The sequence below is a fragment of the Canis lupus genome, chromosome 27 (assembly GCF_048164855.1).
Source record: "Canis lupus baileyi chromosome 27, mCanLup2.hap1, whole genome shotgun sequence".
In the NCBI taxonomy this organism is placed as follows: domain Eukaryota; kingdom Metazoa; phylum Chordata; class Mammalia; order Carnivora; family Canidae; genus Canis; species Canis lupus.
Window position 1 is genome coordinate 11,778,860 of NC_132864.1, and position 17,629 is coordinate 11,796,488.

At 54.9% G+C, this 17,629-nt stretch overlaps 1 protein-coding gene and 1 long non-coding RNA gene across 4 annotated transcripts in view; one reads left to right on the top strand and one right to left on the bottom strand.

Moving 5' to 3' along the window:
- Positions 1-1,563: 1,563 nt before the first annotated feature.
- Positions 1,564-9,228, bottom strand: LOC140619195 (uncharacterized). 2 transcript variants are annotated; one of them, XR_012019124.1, is made up of 3 exons: positions 9,094-9,228; positions 2,857-3,122; positions 1,564-2,145 (listed from the first exon to the last, which is right to left on the bottom strand). It is a non-coding gene; the product is annotated as an uncharacterized lncRNA (long non-coding RNA). The 2 variants fall into 2 exon arrangements; XR_012019125.1 differs by lacking the exon at positions 9,094-9,228 and adding an exon at positions 3,471-6,004.
- Positions 8,070-17,629, top strand: part of NCOR2 (nuclear receptor corepressor 2) — a 211,475-nt gene continuing 201,915 nt past the window's right edge. For both annotated transcript variants that reach the window (XM_072802173.1, XM_072802172.1), the window contains exon 1: positions 8,070-8,208. The gene's annotated coding sequence lies outside the window, so the exon portion shown is untranslated. The remainder of the gene's footprint in view (positions 8,209-17,629) is intronic.

Below are 17,629 nucleotides of genomic sequence, written 5' to 3' on the forward strand. Positions count from 1 at the left end.
AAAGCACTTATTATGTGCCAGATATCACCCACTCTACTTGCATTCATTCATTTTCACAGTAATCCTCTGAAGGAGGGTCTGTCATTGTTCCCCATTTTACAAATTAGGAAACCGGCTCAGCAAGATTGAGTAACTTGCCCAAAGTCACCATCCCGCCGGGCAGTGTGGCCACAGAGTATATGAGCCTAGTCCTCAGGCTGCACAGCCCATCACTGGAAACGCTCGGTGAGCCCACAGCCCATTATAGAAAGAGCTCTTGAAGCATGTGCTTTAAGATTCTGAAGGGTACCTGCTCTTTGGGGTTTCCAAGGGTATTCAGCTGCATTGGCTCACTGAATTCCTGAAAACACTTGGTAAGGGGTCCAGCCCATTTTACAGATGGAAGACACTGAGGCTCAGGGAGGAAAAATGAGCTGTTCATCCCACCACTCCAGCCTCTCCAGCCAAACAAGTCTTCTCTCCACTCTTCGAAGACACCGAGTCACTTTTCCTGGGATGGCCTCAGCACTTGCTGTTCCTTCCACCTGGAATGCTGTGCCCTCACCTTCTGGCTGCCTCCTTCTCAAGCTTTGTAAGCCGTCTTACATGTCACCTCCTTAGGGAGACCCTCCATGCCTGCTCACCCAAATCTCAAACCTGTTTGTCTTCCCTCTAGCTAAGTCCTCAAGTTCCTTGCTTTGTGGAGATCACCACCACTGTTAATTGTATTCTTTCTTTACTGACTCCCTAAATCTTGCATGGAAGAGAATGAGTCCTGTGTGGGGTTGGGGTGTGTGTAGATTAAGTTGCCTCTGCACCTGAGGCAGAGAACTTCCAGGCATGACACTCTGAGACATACAGCAGAAGCAGGTGGCCAGAAAGCTGGTGCCTTGTCCCAGGCAGGAAGCCACTCTCTCAGTGACATACCACCTCCCTCAGATGCGGGTTCCAGAACCCATCCCACTGCTGCAGTGCCCCCAGTCCAAAGGCTGGGCCCTCTGTCTACCCTGGGGACTTAGTTCCGAATTCTACCATTACATATGGTTTGTTGGAACCAGAGTCCATAGGGAACCTTCCCTGCAAGGAGTCTGGAGACTGTACTTGTTGGCTTCTACCTTCCTGGCAGGCAAGCCAAGAAGAGGGAGGTGTGACATCCTGGCACTGCACTGTAGCTAGCTAGCTCCGCGGGCGGGAGTCTTGTTCCCTGCTCCGTCCATGGGCCAGCCCAATTCCATCAAGGGACTGAATGAGGTGTTAGGGGTTGAACCCAGACTTGTCTGATTCAAAACTCCAGCTCCCTTCCATTTGAACTTGCTCTCTCTCACTCGTTGGGCCCTCACTTGAGGGTTTTGGAGCCCCAGACGCTCTGTGTGTGCAATGCTGGCAGTTCAGAGCTTCCTCGAGGATGCCTGACTCAGAAGGCTCCACACTTGCCGTGGGGCTTGAACTCAGGACCCTGAGATCAAGAGTCATGTGCTCTATGGACTGAGCCAGCTGGGCGCCCCAGAAAGGCTGGTATTTTTTATTTTATTTTTTTAAAATCTTTATTTTTTTTTTAATTTTTATTTATTTATGATAGTCACACAGAGAGAGAGAGAGGCAGAGACACAGGCAGAGGGAGAAGCAGGCTCCATACACCGGGAGCCCGACGTGGGACTCGATCCCGGGTCTCCAGGATCGCGCCCTGGGCCAAAGGCAGGCACTAAACCGCTGCGCCACCCAGGGATCCCGAAAGGCTGGTATTTTTTAAATGAGAATTAGGATTGACTGTGTGAGGCAGGAGCCAAAGGGGACCCAGGAGACACGAAACTGCTCAGCTCCAAGACTGTAAGTCTTCCTAGCTGAGCACGAACCTCTATGCTCTGCTCTTTCCTTGATTAGGGACCTGAGCTCTGGGCCCATAGGCAGGATGCGGGCCACTTGGAGAAGCAGGTGGGGCAGCCACAGCAGTGCAGTTTCTCCCTAGCTCTTCCAACTTCCTGGGGCTTTTGTCGGCTTCCCAGGCCTAACTGGGAGGTCAGGCCACCCAGGGGCTAATTCCTGACATTCTCTGGGAGGCTGAGAAATAGCAAATGTGGTGCAAAGATGCTGGCAAGGAGACCTCCTTGAATCTCAGGAAAAATACCCAGAAGCGCTCACAGGGATGTCCAAAAGCAGATGTCCACACTTGAAAGAAAAAGAGACAAAGAAAGAACGAATGAACGAGTTTTCATCATGCATCTTTAAGCAGGGAATGGGCAGAGCAAGTCTCCATCCCTGACCTCAACTCCAGCTCCCAGGCATCCCCCTACCCAGAGGCAACCTCTGGTAGCATCTCTCAATCATCCTGTTCCCCCCAAGCTCATCCCTCCCTCCTCACCTCCCACTCCATCCTGTTCTCCTCATACTGGCCTCCTCCTTGGTCCTTGAATAGGCCAAGTGCATTCCTATCACAGGGCATATGCACTGGCTGTGCCCTCTGCCCAGATACTGTATGGCTCTCTCCCTCCCCCTCTCAGCAAGGCCAGCCCTGACCTCCCTACCTCTGTACACAGTCTTTCCACATTTTTTTCCTCTCTAATACATTGTATAATATATTTGGTTTTCCTAATGCATCTCCCCCACTGTTAGAATGTGGGCTCCATGAGGGCAGAGACTTTGCTTATCTTGGTCACTGCTGAATTCTCTCCACCGGCCATGGCGCCCTGCACATAGTAGGTACTCCTGCATTAGTGACTACCCTTCAGAAGTCTCCATGCATGGACAAGCATGGATATGCACATTTATTCCACCTCTTTTTTTTTGTTTGCACGAGAGGTACCATTTTCCATACCCCTGCCTGCACCTGCTTCTGTGCTAAACAATGTATCTTGGAGCTCTGCCCGCTTCAGAACTCACAGTCTGTCCTCATGCTTGTCCACAGCTGCCTAACTGTTTCACTGGATGGACACCCAGGACACGCAGCCAGCCCCACTGACTTCGCTCAGGTGACCCCAGCCTCTGGCCACCAAAAGGGAGGCTGCATGGATCACGGTCCTCCCTCGATGTCTCCTCTTGAGGTTGCACTTCTCTGGTTCCATCCCTCTGGTGCTTGAGAGTGGAGCCTCAGGCAGATGCTCCAGGGGGCAGGGTAGGGGGCAGGAGCACACTCCAGAGATGCAGCCCTGGGAGAAAACGAGTTGTTTATCTTCAGAGATGATTGGGCCTATCAGACAGGGGCTTGATCTCCTTCTCTGCTTCCTTCTTTCTGAAATGTACACAGTGTCATCAATAAAGGTGCAGACATGAGAGGAAGCGGGGGTGACACTACAGTTTCTTGCAGCAAGGGGTGCAGGGTGACTGGGGGCTCTGAGTGACATCCTCAGGGATGCTTTTGCAGGATTGTGAGATTAGAAGGGGCCCTGGACTCCCATTATTCTGGAAAGATGGAGATCTGGGAAGATCCTGACCCTTCAAAATCCTGAGTTGTGAAACGTAACTTTGTTTTTGAACACCAGGATATGTTTTCTTACCCTTTAAAGAGTTTCTAGCATTCAGGTGTCCTCGATGCAACTTCTTATTTGGAGTGTTAACTTCCCACTGGATGCTGGGTCCTGAGGGCTGGGCTTGACTTCCTTCACTGCTCTGTCCTACAGTGCCCAGCACTCAATAGGCACTTACTACGTATTAAATGAACAAACGATGAGGCATTCATTGAAAGCAGGCTTTCCCTCCTCCTGCCTACAATTTTGAAAGAGGGTCCCTGTTCACTAAAGAAGTTTCTACTTCCTGCCCCCTGTCAACCCCTCCATTTTGGGTAGAGACCACTGACTGCTGAATGGAAGACTGGCCTGGGCAGCTCATGCTTTGTGTGTGTGGGGGGAGGGGGTGGGTCACAGACAGGCTGGCACTCACTGAATGCAGCCCACCCAGTCATTTGGTATTTGGTTTGTGTTTTAAAGTGAGGGTGAACATGACAGCTCGGGTATGGGTGCAGGGGTGTACTGCAGGCCCCGCCTGTCCCTGCTGTTCACCTCTTCCCTGGCTTGCTGTTCCTGCCAGGCTCTGTGGGCTTTTGAGTTTGAAATTGCTGTTTAAAGCATGTCCAAAGTATGAACATTGTATGTGAGATTTCTCATGTGCCCATGGTTCTGGTATGTATGCAAGGCTGGCCTGGGAATGTTCATCAGGGTGTCTTTTGGTTTGTCCCCGATAGAGGCCCAGAGAGTGAGGGCTTTCCTCTGCATGCGCTCTGACAGCCAGCCCAGGGCTTTTGGGGTGGCTCAAGGAGGCTCAAGTCATTGTAACCTCCAGCCTGTGTTTTTCTCCAGGCCTGTCCAGGAGCATACTTTTGGGGCAGAAAGTTTGATCTGACATCATAGTTGCCCATATGGACTGTTAGCCTGAATGGGTTTCTCCTGGGGGTCAGATCCTGGGTTGGGGATGAAGGATCCTCCATATCTACCCAGAGGCTGAGACAGTGGAGAGAGGTGAAGTCTTTACTGTGAAACATGCCAGAGGGATGAGTGCTAGAAAACTGGGATGCAGAGACCAGTCATTCCCACTTGAGTCCAGATTCTGCAAGGCCAAGCCTGATCCCCAGCCAGTGTCCTCCATGTTGCATGAATTCATTATTCACTGTTCATTCACTGTCAACACTTTTTAACTGCTGTCTATTGTGTGCTGGTAATACAGCAGTGGGCTAGACAGATGAGGTCTCTGCTCTCATGGAGCTGACATTCTGGTGATAGAAGACGATATGTAAGTGATAAATGCCCAGGATAATTTTAGGTGGTGATAAATGGTGAAGAAAATATACACGGTGATGGGGTAGTTAGTGCCTTGGGACTTTTGATAGAGGGCCAGTGAGAACTTCTTTAAGGAGATGACATTGAACTGGGACTAGAACATAGGAGACAGCTATCTTAGGCAGAGGAACTAGCAAGTACAAAGGTCCTGAGGCAGGAATGAGTTTGACTAGTTTGCTAATTATTTAGGAGGGAATGGTCGAATGATTTGAAGGATAGTGGCAACATAACCTAAGGGCAGAATTTGTCCCTGGGATGGCAGAGCTCCCTGGATGCATGGGACATCTCACCATGTTCCCAGCTGGTCAGAACCCATGTGCCATATGCTGCTCAATGTCCTTGGGCAGCTTCCCTTTATCTTAGTCTCCTCACCTATAAAATGGGTATATTGACAGTCTTTCCCTCATGATGATGAGATGTTTGGGAGGCTCTTAGTTAGCATAATTATTAACCCCCATCCCAGCCCAGGGTGTAAGGCCCCTCTAGGGAGGCTGTTTGGGGGCAGAGTGTTCTTTGGCAATCTTTCAAAGCTGCTCTTCCATTAGTTACATGAGAAGCCCTGGGGTGGCTGCTCAGAGCCCAGTAGCAAATGGTAAAGTGCTGCAGAGTAGTATCCAGGGTGCTGCTGGGTGCTGATGTGTGGGGGTCTGGGGGTGGGCAGCGGCTCCGCTGAGACCCCTTCCAGTTCATCCCTGCAGAGCCATGGTTTGGAGTGCCCATCTGGAATCACTTGGAGAATGAGTCTATCAGTTAGGTCCTTAATCTCTCTGGGTCTCAGTTTCCCCATCTGTAATGTCAGGTCAATACTAGGAACCCACTGTCTGAGGGCTTCTGAGGTGGGGGGGAACAGTGCGATCCTGAGGACATGTACTTATTCCCTGTAGCCCAAGAGGGTGGGATTAATAACCAGAGGGACAGAGGAGGGCTAGAAAGAGCACAAATCACAAATCATCCTGAGAAAAAAGGCCTTGCTTCTCCTGGCTTCAGTTTTTCCATCTGCAACATAGCTGGGCCAGAGGACACTGACATCGGAGTCTGTGCTTGGCTCCCTTTGAGGGGTTTCCAAGTGGCCCCTGGGACATTTAAAGCCGACAGTTCCCCTGCCTGGCCTGCCTGCCCCACCACCTATGCCCACAGCCTTGGCCAAAGCCCCTGGGGAACCACTGGGAGGCAGACCCTGGGCAAAGGAACCCCTGAAGGTACCCCAAACCCTCCTCCTCTGGTGCCAAATCCCAGAGCAGATCTCAGGAGCGGGGCAGCCCGGGTGGCTCAGCGGTTTGACTTCGACCCAGGTCGTGACCCTGGAGACCCCGGATCGGATCCAGTCCCACGTCGTCGGGCTCCCTGCGTGGGAGCCTCTGCCTGTGTCTCTGCCCCCCCTACACCCCCCCCCCCCCGTCTCTCATGAATAAATAAATAAAATCTTAAAAAAAAAAAAAAAGATCTCAGGAGCCTTCTCAGGTGACACTCTGGGGGAGGGGCAGGGAGGATGCAAAAGGAGGGCTGCCCAGTCCCCACCCTACCCTCCTGGCCCTGTCTTCCCCAGGCCCCTTGGAGGACTCCGCCTTCCTTTTGCAGGTCTGGCTTTCTGCCTGAGGATTCCCACAGTTTGGTTGGTGGCAGTGGAGCTGGTGAGGCCAGGATGGGGAGGTAGGGGACCACTGACCCATGTCCCCTTCTCATTCCAAACTGTGAACTGTGCCTCTTCCCTCCACATGTACTTCCCCTTTTTCCAGATTTTGTCAGCCCCAGGTGCTCCCTCTTTTCCCCCAATAAAAGGAAAACTAGCAGCCTGAGGGGGCAGAGAAGGACAAATTGCTACAGGGGAGGCAGGCAACCCCTGCCTGCTGGCAGGAGGCACGCCTGGGCCCCTGGAAACCGCATGGCTGCCTCCCCACCGCAGCCATTCCCCACACCCCCTGGGGGTTCTCAGATGTTGGCAGATGGCAGAACTGAATCTGCTGAGACTTCGCTCCAAAAAAGGAAAGCTGAACCGAAAACAAAAATTCAAACTCTCCAACATCTTAGGGGAAAGGAGAGGAGGAGGGAGGCTCCAGGCCTGGGGCTCCCGGTGCCCTCTGCTGTTTAAAAAAAATCTTCTCCAGCTTGGGAGGGCCACCTGGGAGGGGGTGAGCTGGGACACACAATTGTCAGGGAGGCCAGAGAGGTTCTTGCTGGAACTGCGAGTGTCTGTACATGTGCCTGAGGTGACCTCACATGCTTGTGAGGGTGTGCTCCTGGATGTGCGTGTGTGTCCCTGTGTACCTGACCACAAGCTTGCAGCATTTAGTCTGTGCATTTGTGTCCTCGGAGGTCCCAAAATGGATGTACACTCAACGACACATTATTGAGTCCCTACTGTGTGGAAAGGCAAGTGCACAGATAGCCAAAAATGCCGTCCCTGGTGAACAGGACATTCTGGTGTGCGTGCCTGCCCGTGTATGGAACTTGTGTCTGTCTGTGTCTCGTGTTTATCTGTGGGTGATCTGACACTTGAGTCTATGCCTCAGGCTAGGCGCACGTCTGCGGTGCGTTGTGAGTTTCCTCGTGTGATCACTGAGCACATCTGCTGTCCCACGAGGCCCAGGGTGTGAAAGTCTGCAGCTGAGAGGTTAGGCTCCCACGACGCGCGGCAGTCCCCGGGGTGGGCTCTACCGCGCGGGGCCCTGCGCCTCGGCGGGTGGCCCTCCCTGCACACCCCCTCCCCTCCCCACGCACGGCCACTCTAGAGTTATAATTTAATAGCTGAAACGCGATTCCAGTTAAGTATCTGGGGCTGGGGAGGAGGAGGGCGCGAAGCCCCACCGGAGAAGGAGGAGGGGGCGGGATGGGAGGCGCTTTCCCCCTCCTCCCTCCCTCAGGGAGCTGCTAGAAGAAACGGCGTCGCGCCCAAGTGTAAGGGTGTGTGTGTGTGTGCGCGCGTGTGTGCGCGCGCGTGTGGCAACGTGAGCGCGCGCGAGTGGGTGCGCGCAGGGCCAGGGGAGGCGACGCGGGCCCTTTAAGGAGCCCGAGGGGGCCGGGCCGGGGAGCGTCGGTGCGGGCGGGGAGCCGGGAGCTGCGAGGCCGAGCCACCGCCCCCCGGGCTCCCGCCCCGCCCCCTCCTCCCCCTCCCGCCGCCGCCGCCGCCGCCGCCGACACCGCCGCCGCCGCCGCCGCCGCCGCCGCCGCCGCCGCCGCCGCCGGGGAGCGGAGCCGCGGGCAGGCCCGGCCGCACCGGAGCCCCGCGTCCGCCCGCGCCCCGCCCGAGCCGTGCGCCCGCGCCCTGCGCCCCGCGATGCGCTCCGAGTGGTGGGCCGGGGGCCCTGGGCAGGCGCCCTAGGAGGCGGCGGCGGGAGGATCGCGCCCCGGCTGGAGGCCGGGCCTGCTGCGCGCCCCCAGCCCGTTCGGCACCGCCACTTGCCTGAGCGCCCGGGCGGCCAGAGCGCGCCCCGAGCCCGGGCGCCGCCGCCGCCACCGCAGCGAGGTGAGTCGGGGCCGCGGGGAGGCGCGGGGCGCGCTTCCGGGGGGATCGGGGAAGGTCGGGCGGCGCACGCGGCGGAGTTGGCGGGGCCCCTGCACTCCTGAGTTGGCGCTCTCGGGGGTGGCCTGCTGGGGAGCGAGGCGCCCCGTGGCCGCTGCGGCCCGCGTGCGTGGGGGCGCTGGCGCTGGGGAACTTAGGGGAACTCCAGCTACCCTGCGAGGGGGCGGGAAGGGGGGAAGTGGCGTGGGGTGGGCCCGCGGGGGGACGCCCTGGAAATGCGCAGGGCAGCCCCCCGCCGTGCGCCCAGCCCTGTGGGCCTGGCCGCATGCGCCTCCCTCCTCCCCAAGTAGCCCCAGGCTCGGGGGTGACACTGCGTCTTATTTTCCAGCAGGCAGCGCGGGCTTGGGGAGCCCCTGGAGATGGCACCCGGTGCTCCCCGGCCTGGCTGCTGGGGGAGGGCGCGGGGCGGGTTCCCGCCAGCGGGGGGGCGGGGGCCGCTCCCGGGCGGGAGAGCAGAGGGCGCTGGGTGGGGGGTCCCCCCGGGAGAGGCGCCCCGGCCCCCCCCGCCCCCGCGGGCCGGTGTTCCTGCTGTCTGGGCCTGCCTCCCGCGGCTGGTGACGCCTCATTGGGCCGCCTCCTGGTCCCTCCCCCGGGCTGTGCGGATACTTGGGATGCCACTAGTTTGGGAAGTTGGAATTCAGAGCTGATCCCACTCGGGCTGGACCTGGAGGCCCCAGGCCCCAGTGCTGGGAGAGCATCCCCAGGGACCTGCGCAGGGGTGGGGGGACTCGTGGGGCGCGCCTTCCTCACCCCGGGCGCTGGCAGTAAAAAGCCGGAGGGAGGGAGAGAGAGAGGGCAAGGCGGGCGGGAGGGAGAGACAGGCTGTACCTGTGAGCTGCCGTCGCCCGGGCCCAATTAGCGTGGGGCGCCCGGCGGTATTTTTACATTGTAGGTTTATTTTTTTGGAAGCCAGTGTCCTCCCGCCGCCTGTCGCGCGCTCCGGCTCTCCGAGGGTCTGGTTGCAGGCAGCGGAGGCGGATCTGTGCAGTGGGCTCAGCCTCCTCCTTTCCTCCCCCTCCTACTCCTCCCCTCCCCCTCGTTGGTGAGAACTGGTTTTATTATGATTATTTTTTTTCCCTTTTTGCAGATTTGGAGGAAGGATGTGTGAGGGAGGGAGGGGGGGAGGGGTGAGGATCCCTGTGGGCTGGATGGGGGAGTTCTGGGCACGTTGGGATGTGTTATCGGTGGCCTTGACTTTGCCCTTTTTAAAACCAGATCTGGGTCTTCGCGGCTGCTTTGATATAAGGGGCTCTCAGGACCAGGCGTGAGCTAGGAGGGCGTCCCAGGGCATTGTTGTGTACCTCGTCGTGGGTGGCCTTTTTTTCTTTTCTTTTTTCTTCTTTCTTTCTTTCTTTCTTTCTTTCTTTCTTTCTTTCTTTCTTTCTTTCTTTCTTTCTTTCTTTCCTCTCTCTCTCTCTCTTTTTCTTTCTTTCTTTTCTTTTTCTTTGATGGAGTGGGGAAAGCAATCAGAGAAAGGAAGAGATGTGAGCTGGGATAGCCGAGCCTTTTTGACAGCCTACTCTGCAACTCAACTCCCCGGGTTCAAATCTTTCTCCGGGTTCAAATCTTTCTTTTGTCACTTATCTGGCTGGGTGACCCTGGACACATTACTTAACCTGTCTGTGCCTTAGTCTTCTCAGCTGCAAAGTAGGGTAACGGTATTCCCAAGTCCCTAGGGTTGTTGTGAGAACCAGAGAGTAGTATTTGTGTGCATGTTACCATGACCACTGTTTTGTTATTATTAATTACCATTACTAGGTTCTAAAACTTGACTTTTAATCCAACGGCCTGGAAATCTTGAGAGCCGGGGCCGTCTTGCCTCTTGCTGGGGAGTGGGGGGACCAGGTGGAGGGAGGACGCCTTCTCCCCACCGGTGCCCTCCGCTTTTGCCGGTGCCGATGGAGCCGGGGCAGGTGCTGCCTGCCGCCCATTGAGCGGATGCACAGACCGAGCCGGGTGGCGGGGCGCACGCAGGCCCGGGAGCAGGTCCGGGAGCAGGTCCTGGAGCAGGCGCCGAGATGCGAGGGCATCCCGGGCGCTGTCTGGCTTCCCCGCCAGCCGCCTTGTCCCTGCTTGGAAATTTACCGCCGCCGCCGCCGCCGCCGCCGCCGGGTGCCCGGGGAATCTGCGGTGCCCAGACATGGGGGCGGGAGCCAGCGGGCCTCAGCCCTGGCCTCTTCCCACTGAGCTATTTATGCTTGCTCCGGGATCAATACTATTGATAAATCCATGTAAATGGTAATGTGACTGTCAGGTCCCGGTGAGGGATGGAGACCCCCCTCTGGGGCTGCGCGCATCCCCCTCCCTCCCTGGTCGAGGGTTCGCCTGCGTGGAAAGGATTTATTTGGCATAATCTGTTCTTTTCCCCCAATTAATAACACTTATACCACCTCCTAAAGATTTCTGAGAGCTCTGGAAACACGCATTTAGCTGCATGAAAGCCCTGAGCCTAGCCGGGGAGGGCGGGATTGTTCCAGGGCACGGGGTGGGGGCTTGGGCTCACTGGCACTCACCCGCTGGCACAGTGGAAAGCCTCCCCCCCACTCCCCCTGGGAGTCGTGGCCCCCAGTGCCTTGCCATTCAGGCTGCCTGGGCTGGAATACTCCCCCACCAACTGCCCGGTGGGGGTGTCCCTTATTCTGTGTTCCCACCCCCACCTGAGGCCTGTGGGTGAGATTGGTGGTTCACGCTGAGATTTGGGAATGGGAGGGTCCACCTTCAGGAGAACCCAGCCTGAGGAGCTTCTGTCTATGAGAAGCAGAAGCGCTCCAGGCAGGAGCCCACAGGCCCTTCCCTCCTCCAGCTCTCTGAACAACCGCCACCCCCCCCCATGGCACTCTGCCTCCTACGAGAGGGTTGAGAGCTTTTATTTGTCTGTTTTTCTCTTCTCTGTTTCCTTTTCATGTCTCAGCCGCTAACAGCAGCCTCCCCAGGTGACACCTCTGAAGGGAACAGCTTGCAGGAGCTGGTAATTCCTGCCCCACCTGCCCCAGGGAGGGGGTACTAGGAGGGGGGCCTGGGGAGGGCCAGCTGCCCAGGGCCAGGCCAGGCTGTCATCCTAGGAGGCCTTGCACCATGCGTGGGTATGTGGGGTCCCCAGGGATGTGATGCTTAGGGAGGGTCAGCGGCATCCTCTGAGGATCCTTGGGGGCGTCTGGAAGGGATTTTATCCCATCATTGGGCTCCTGCTCTTGGAGCTGGAGGTATTGTACATAACACAAAATACTCTATTAGGAACAGCCAACACATACCAGGCACTCACGGTGTGCCAGGCTCTGCCCCCACCAGGAATCCAGTCCTTCAGCTCTTGTGAGGTCAGTGCTATCATTATGCCATTTTATAGATAGTGAAATCGACAAGGCACAGAGTGGTTTAGTGACTTGCCCAAGGTCACACACTTAAGCTGTGGAACCAAAAATTAACACCTGGGATTGATTGCTCATGATCATGTTGGTACAGCACTAGCAGGCTACAGACCTGCTCTGTGGAACTGCTGGACAGGTTAGAAAGAAAAGAATTGTTTCTTATTGGAGCAGCACCTACAGATCTTTGCCCCAGGGGGGCAGGAGAGACATGGGGAGGGGAAAGTGCCTGAGGCAGGCCTAGCGTTTCTTTGAAGTCTCATTTTATCTTGAACATTCATGCAAATTTGGTATTCGCTTTGGCGGCTGTGTTTATTTTGAAATGAAAACATGGTTTTGAATTATTTAGCAGGGTGGATAACTATTTATTTATATTTATTTATATTTAGCAGGGGCTCCAGAAAGTGGTATCAGAGGAGTGCCGTGGCCTGGAGTTTCCGCATGCTGCCTGGCGTGCAGCCCTTGGGTGTTTCTGTAGCAGGCCTTGAGAGGGTCTGAGGTGGAAGGCAGCTTTTACTCATTTTACAGATGAGGGCACAGGTCAGAGGGGCCAGGCCAGCCCAAGGTCACACAGTGGTGTGACTTTTGCTTACAGTGATCAACATCATTGTGGTTACTCACCCAGTTGGGCTCAGGCGAGCCACCCTGGAGGAAGGCTCTTTCGTTTCATAGATCCGTAAAGAATCCTAAACAAACAGCAGAGGACAGACTAGGCATATTTAGTTCCTGATCCTCATGGAGGCAGCCAATTTAGCAGGTTCTGGTGCGCTCAAGCCCCAACTCAGCAATATACACGCAGTGTGCCCAGGGGCTGGCCCCTGCTTCTCAGAGTTTGGGTTCCCTGGTGTGTAAAATGGGTACATCGCTCACAGCTGGTGGGGTGGTGGAGAGGATTACAGGGCAGAAAGTGTGAGCATTGGGTTTGATGTTTGGCTCTGTAGCTTTCAGCTGTTTTGACTCTGAGCAAGTTTAACTTCCTTGAGCCTCAGTTTCCTCATCTGTAAGATGGGGATGGTGATGATAATGATGATGATGATGATCATCCTTCTGCCTTTATTGCTATGAGGACCTGATGTGTGTTGCAAGAGCTGCTGTTTATTATTTCGGCTCACCTTGTCAGAGCCAGAATGCTTCCTTGTAGAATTTATTGTGGGAACCTGGGTCATTACCCCAAGGCTGTTTGGTCATTTCTCCCTCTAAGGGGCTCCTGGGAAGGAGGATGCTCTAACAGAACGGGGTCTTGGGGTCCTGGCTATAGAAAGGGCTCCTTTGAAGTCAGACCTGGGTTCAAATTCTGCTTCCTTCAGCCAATAACTTGAGTGAAGTCTCTGACCCTTGGGCCTCTGTTTCCTTACCCTTGAGTAGGACATAACATCCAGCTCCGTGGATAGTGTGTAGCAGCACTGTCTAGTCAGCTTTCTGCTTTCGGGGACGGTGTCCTGGACCTGCGCTGCCTGTAGCCACTGGGCACACGTGGCTCTTGAGCTCCTGATATATGGCTAACAGGACTGAACTGGCAATTTTATTTCATTTTTTTAAAGGTTTTATTTATTTATTCATGAGAGACACAGAGAGAGGGAGAGGGGGAGAGAGAGAGAGAGAGACAGAGATGCAGAGACACAGGCAGAGGGAGAAGCAGGCTCCATGCAGGGGACCTGACTGGGGACTTGATCCTGGGTCTCCAGGATCATGCCCTGGGCTGAAGGCTGAGCCACCCGGGCTGCCCTATCTCATTTTAATTAACTTAAATTTAAATAGCCACATGTGGCTGTGGCTAATGGCTGCCTAATCAGATGGCTCGGGGCTGGATGATGGGAGTCAGAGTCTGTGCAGGAACAGGGCTTGGCTCTTAGCATCTGATTTTTTCCCTTTTTCATGTTTCTTGTCTCTGCCAGGTCCCAATGGGGCACCATCATATCTTGGTGGCTGCCACCACATTCTTGGGACCTGTTTCCCAGACAGCCCCTGGCTAACCCTAATGCTGACCCAGGCTCCTCCAGCCTCTGTCCTCCTGCCCGTGCTCCTGATCTCACTGCCTCCTTCTGTCCCTACCAGCCTCTGGGGCTGCTCCATCCAGTCAACCTTTCTGCCATGTGGGGAGGAGGGAGGAACATTCTAGATCTGCCCTATCCAACACCATTGCTGTAGCTGCATGTGGCACTGAGCACTTGAAGTGACTGCAACCAAGGAATGGAATTCCATTTTTTACTTAATTTTGATACATTTAGCTAGTCCTATGTGGCCTGTGGCTACTGTCTCCTTTGGGTGGCATGGTTTTAGTGCCTCCTCTGTGGACTCGGGGCCAAACGCCAGTTTTCAGACCACTGGTTAACATTCTCTTCCTGGCCCTGTAGGCAGCAGGCCTGAGTGCCCCTGAGGCCAGGATCTCTTTGCCCGGACTCTCCCTCCCCATTTGCTTCCCTGGCTGTTATTTCTCAAGTACAGAAGCAGCTCCAGGTCTGTGCAAAGCGTGGGCAGCTCTCACTTCTGAGGGCCGAGCTCTGGTGCAGGGCCTCGGGCCTGGAGGGGCTCACAGAGACTATTGCCTCCCCCCCCCCCCCCCCGCCCCCCGCCATTTGTTTTCACAAGTGCAGACAATAGGGAAGGCCTACTGTCCATAAGTGTTTCATAGTTTTTTTCTGAAGAATGAATGCATAACATAACTAGATTAACTTTTTTTTTTTTTCCGTTGGGGGATAATGTCCCTTTCTATTGCCATTTGAAAAACATAAGAAACTAAAAAGTAATGCATTCAAAACTCCATTACTTTCTTTGGGCTTTATGAAAAGTAATTTTTATAAGAGAGAATGCCTGGGCCTGTTAGAAAGTTAAAACAGTTCATGAAGGTGTCAGGGGAGGTCTTCTGGTTTCTGCCCTCCATGCAAGGCAGTTTCCCCTCAGAGACCCTGGGCTTATGCCTGCTTAAATGGACACAAGTAATATCATACCCTAGTCACATCTTGCTTTCTTCCCCTAAGTTAAAACATATCTTGGGGCTTATTCTGGAACATATAGAGCAAGTGTCAGCAAACTACTAGCCCACAGGCCAAAACCAGCCCACCTCCTGTTTTTGTGGGTGGGGGGGAGCAGAGGGAGAGAGAATCTTAAGCAGACTTCACGTCCAGAGTAGAGCCTGATGTAGGGCTTGATCTCACGACTTTGAGATCATGATGTGAGTTGAAATCAAGAGTTAGACGCTCAACCAACCAAGCCACCCAGGTGCCCCACCCCCCAACCTCATCTCCTGTCTTTGTATGGTGTGCATGCTAAGGATGGTTTGTGCATTTTTTAATGGCTGAAAAAATAACAGGAAGATAATATTTCGTGACCTGTGAAATTCTATGAAATTTAAATTTCAGTGTCTATAATAAAGTTTTATTGGCACACAGCCACACCTATGCATTAGTGTGTTGTCTGAGTCTGTTTTCAAGCTATAGATGAAAAGTTGCAGAATTGTGACAGAGGCCCAAAGGCTTGCCAGGCCTCACGTTTTTATTGCCAGTCCCTGCTACAGAGCTACTTCATTCTTTTTTTTTTTTTAAACATAGAATTTTTATTTGTGTGAGGATTTTAACTTTTTTAAAAAAAATTATTCATGAGAGACACAGAGAGAGAGAGGGGGAGAGAGAGAGAGAGAGAGAGAGAGAGAGAGAGAGAGAGGCAGAGGGAGAAGCAGGCTCCATGCAGGGAGCCTGATGTGGGACTTGATCCCAGGTCTCTAGGATCAGGCCCTGGGCTGAAGGCAGCGCTAAACCACTGAGCCACCCAGGCTGCCCTACATCATTCTTTTTAACTTCAGAACAACCTTCTGGGGTTTTCACTGTTGATGAAACTGGGATCCCAGGGAGGATTGTGAATTTAAGAGTCACACTGAGCAGGCCCTGAAAACTCCTGCTTTTTGCCTGGCTAACTGTTCTTGCTCATGGTTATAATTCATCGTTGTAGGATTCGGTAGCAAGGGTGGGGGGATGTTAAGGCATCAGGCAGTGTAGACTGATTTTTTTGATGCCTGAAGCTGTGATTCTTGCTGTACAGCGTTATGTGGTTGCTGACACACTTTCAGTGTGGTGCATCTTGTTTACCTCTTTGCTTTGGCCATCAGGAAACTCGGAGCCAGATTTGCAGCCTATATTCAGCAATGTGGTCTGGTCTGTATTTCTGTTTTACCCACTTCATCCTGATTTTACATTAGCTTGTCCCTGGTTTTTCTCTTTGCCCTGACCTCCCTCTCTGATACTATCTTACCACATGCATTCCTGAAAGTTGTCTCATCTCTGGAGGGGTGCCCTGGAGCAGGCAGAAGGAGTCAAGAAAAGCAAAACACTCTGAGATGTTTTCATGCTCATGTCCTGTGGGTGTCTGTGGGGTGGTGGGTCACCCCACTGGGGGAGATAACACCCTGGAGTCTCCTGATAGATGATCCCAGGAGGACATCAAGCTTGGCCCTGTGGAGTGTCTTAACTAAGGCCAGACCCTGGGCGATAACCAGGATCTTCGGATGCACATGTTGGGTTGGATTTGGGAAGATGACAGTGAGTGATGAGAAGGGTGACAGATGTCCCCGTTGGAGGCCCTGGAGAAGGCCCTGGAGTCGAGCAGGTGTCGGGCTCACTACTCTGGGGTCAAGTGTCATTTCTGTCTCTTCTATGTCTGGGGCCCTGGGGCCCAGCGATCTCCAAATTTTAGGGTGGTAGTCCTATGGGTGTGTCCACACTGAGAGAGGGACACCTAGGGCATCTCTTCTGAGCCTCCTTGCTCTGCTGATGTTTTCAATAGCCTCTGTCTCCTCCTGCTGATCCTGGGATACTTCTTGGAGCTGGGAAGGAAGTGGAGGAAAGAGTAAGCTATAGGGTGAGTTGTAGAAAGTGGAAGTAGGGGAGACTGGGCAGCTGGCTGCCTGGTTGTGTGTGTGCATGTGTGGGTGCATGTGTGTGCTATGCTGGAGGTGGCTGGGAGGCTTGGAGGCTTTGGGGGGTCAGTCTGTCCTGTGGCCTGGTGGCTGAGCCTTTCTGCCTCTGGTTTCCCAGGATTGGCCCATGGCCCTGAGTCCTGGGTCTGCCTCTTACTAGCTGTGTGATGTGACCTGGACAAGCAATGGAGCCTCTGTGCACAGCTCCTCAATTTATCCACCAGTGAAATGGGGTGATGGATGACACTTCCTCAGAAGATGTAGTAGAGCAAAGGGGGCCAAGAGGCTGCCTGGGGCCAAGGCGCTCCTGCAGCCTGCGACCTCACCTCTCTCTCCTGTCCATGGCTCGTGCACCCAGGGAGCCCACCTGGGGCCAGGCAGCTGGATCCAAGGGTCTCCTGCTGGTGGCTCACAGATGTCCTAAGGAACCTCAGGCCCAAACAGTCCCCAACTGGACCCAGTGTGGGGCACAGGCCAGAGACCCCGGGGTCGCCCATGCTGCCCTCCTGGCTGCCCTCCTGGCGCTTCCAGTAGCCCCCTCCCTGGTCTGCTTGTGGCCTTTGTGTCCCCACGGACCTTCTGTGGGTGCAGCTGTGCATGGGGCCCTGGTGGTACTGTGCCTGGACCTTACTCAGAGTCTTGAAAGGCTTCCCACCACCTTTCACTGCTTTGGAGGCCTGTCTGCCCAGGCGGCTGCTGACCTCTGACCTCCTCTGGGCGGGGTGGGGGTGTGGGGTGTGGGGTGGGGCGGGGGCCAGCAATCGCTGTGCTGGGCTGGGGGCCGGGAGAGGGGAGGCTCTGGCTGGGCAGGGTGGGATGCATGGCGGGGTGGGGTGGGGAGTGGATTTTTCTCTGTGGCCCAGGAAGCCTCTCTGGAAGCTGCGGTCTGGAGCAGCAGGCCTGGAGGCCGGGCCCATGGGGAGGGGTTGCCCCGGCTTGTCCTCACTCTGAACTCCGGTGCCCGCCGCAGACCCTCCGGGAGCATCGCCCAGTGCCGCGGTGGTGTCTCCGTGGCCATGGCAACCGCCTGGAACCAGGGCCCTGTTCATTAGGCTAACGAGGCAAGCCTGCTGGGCCGAGGCAGGGAGCCAGT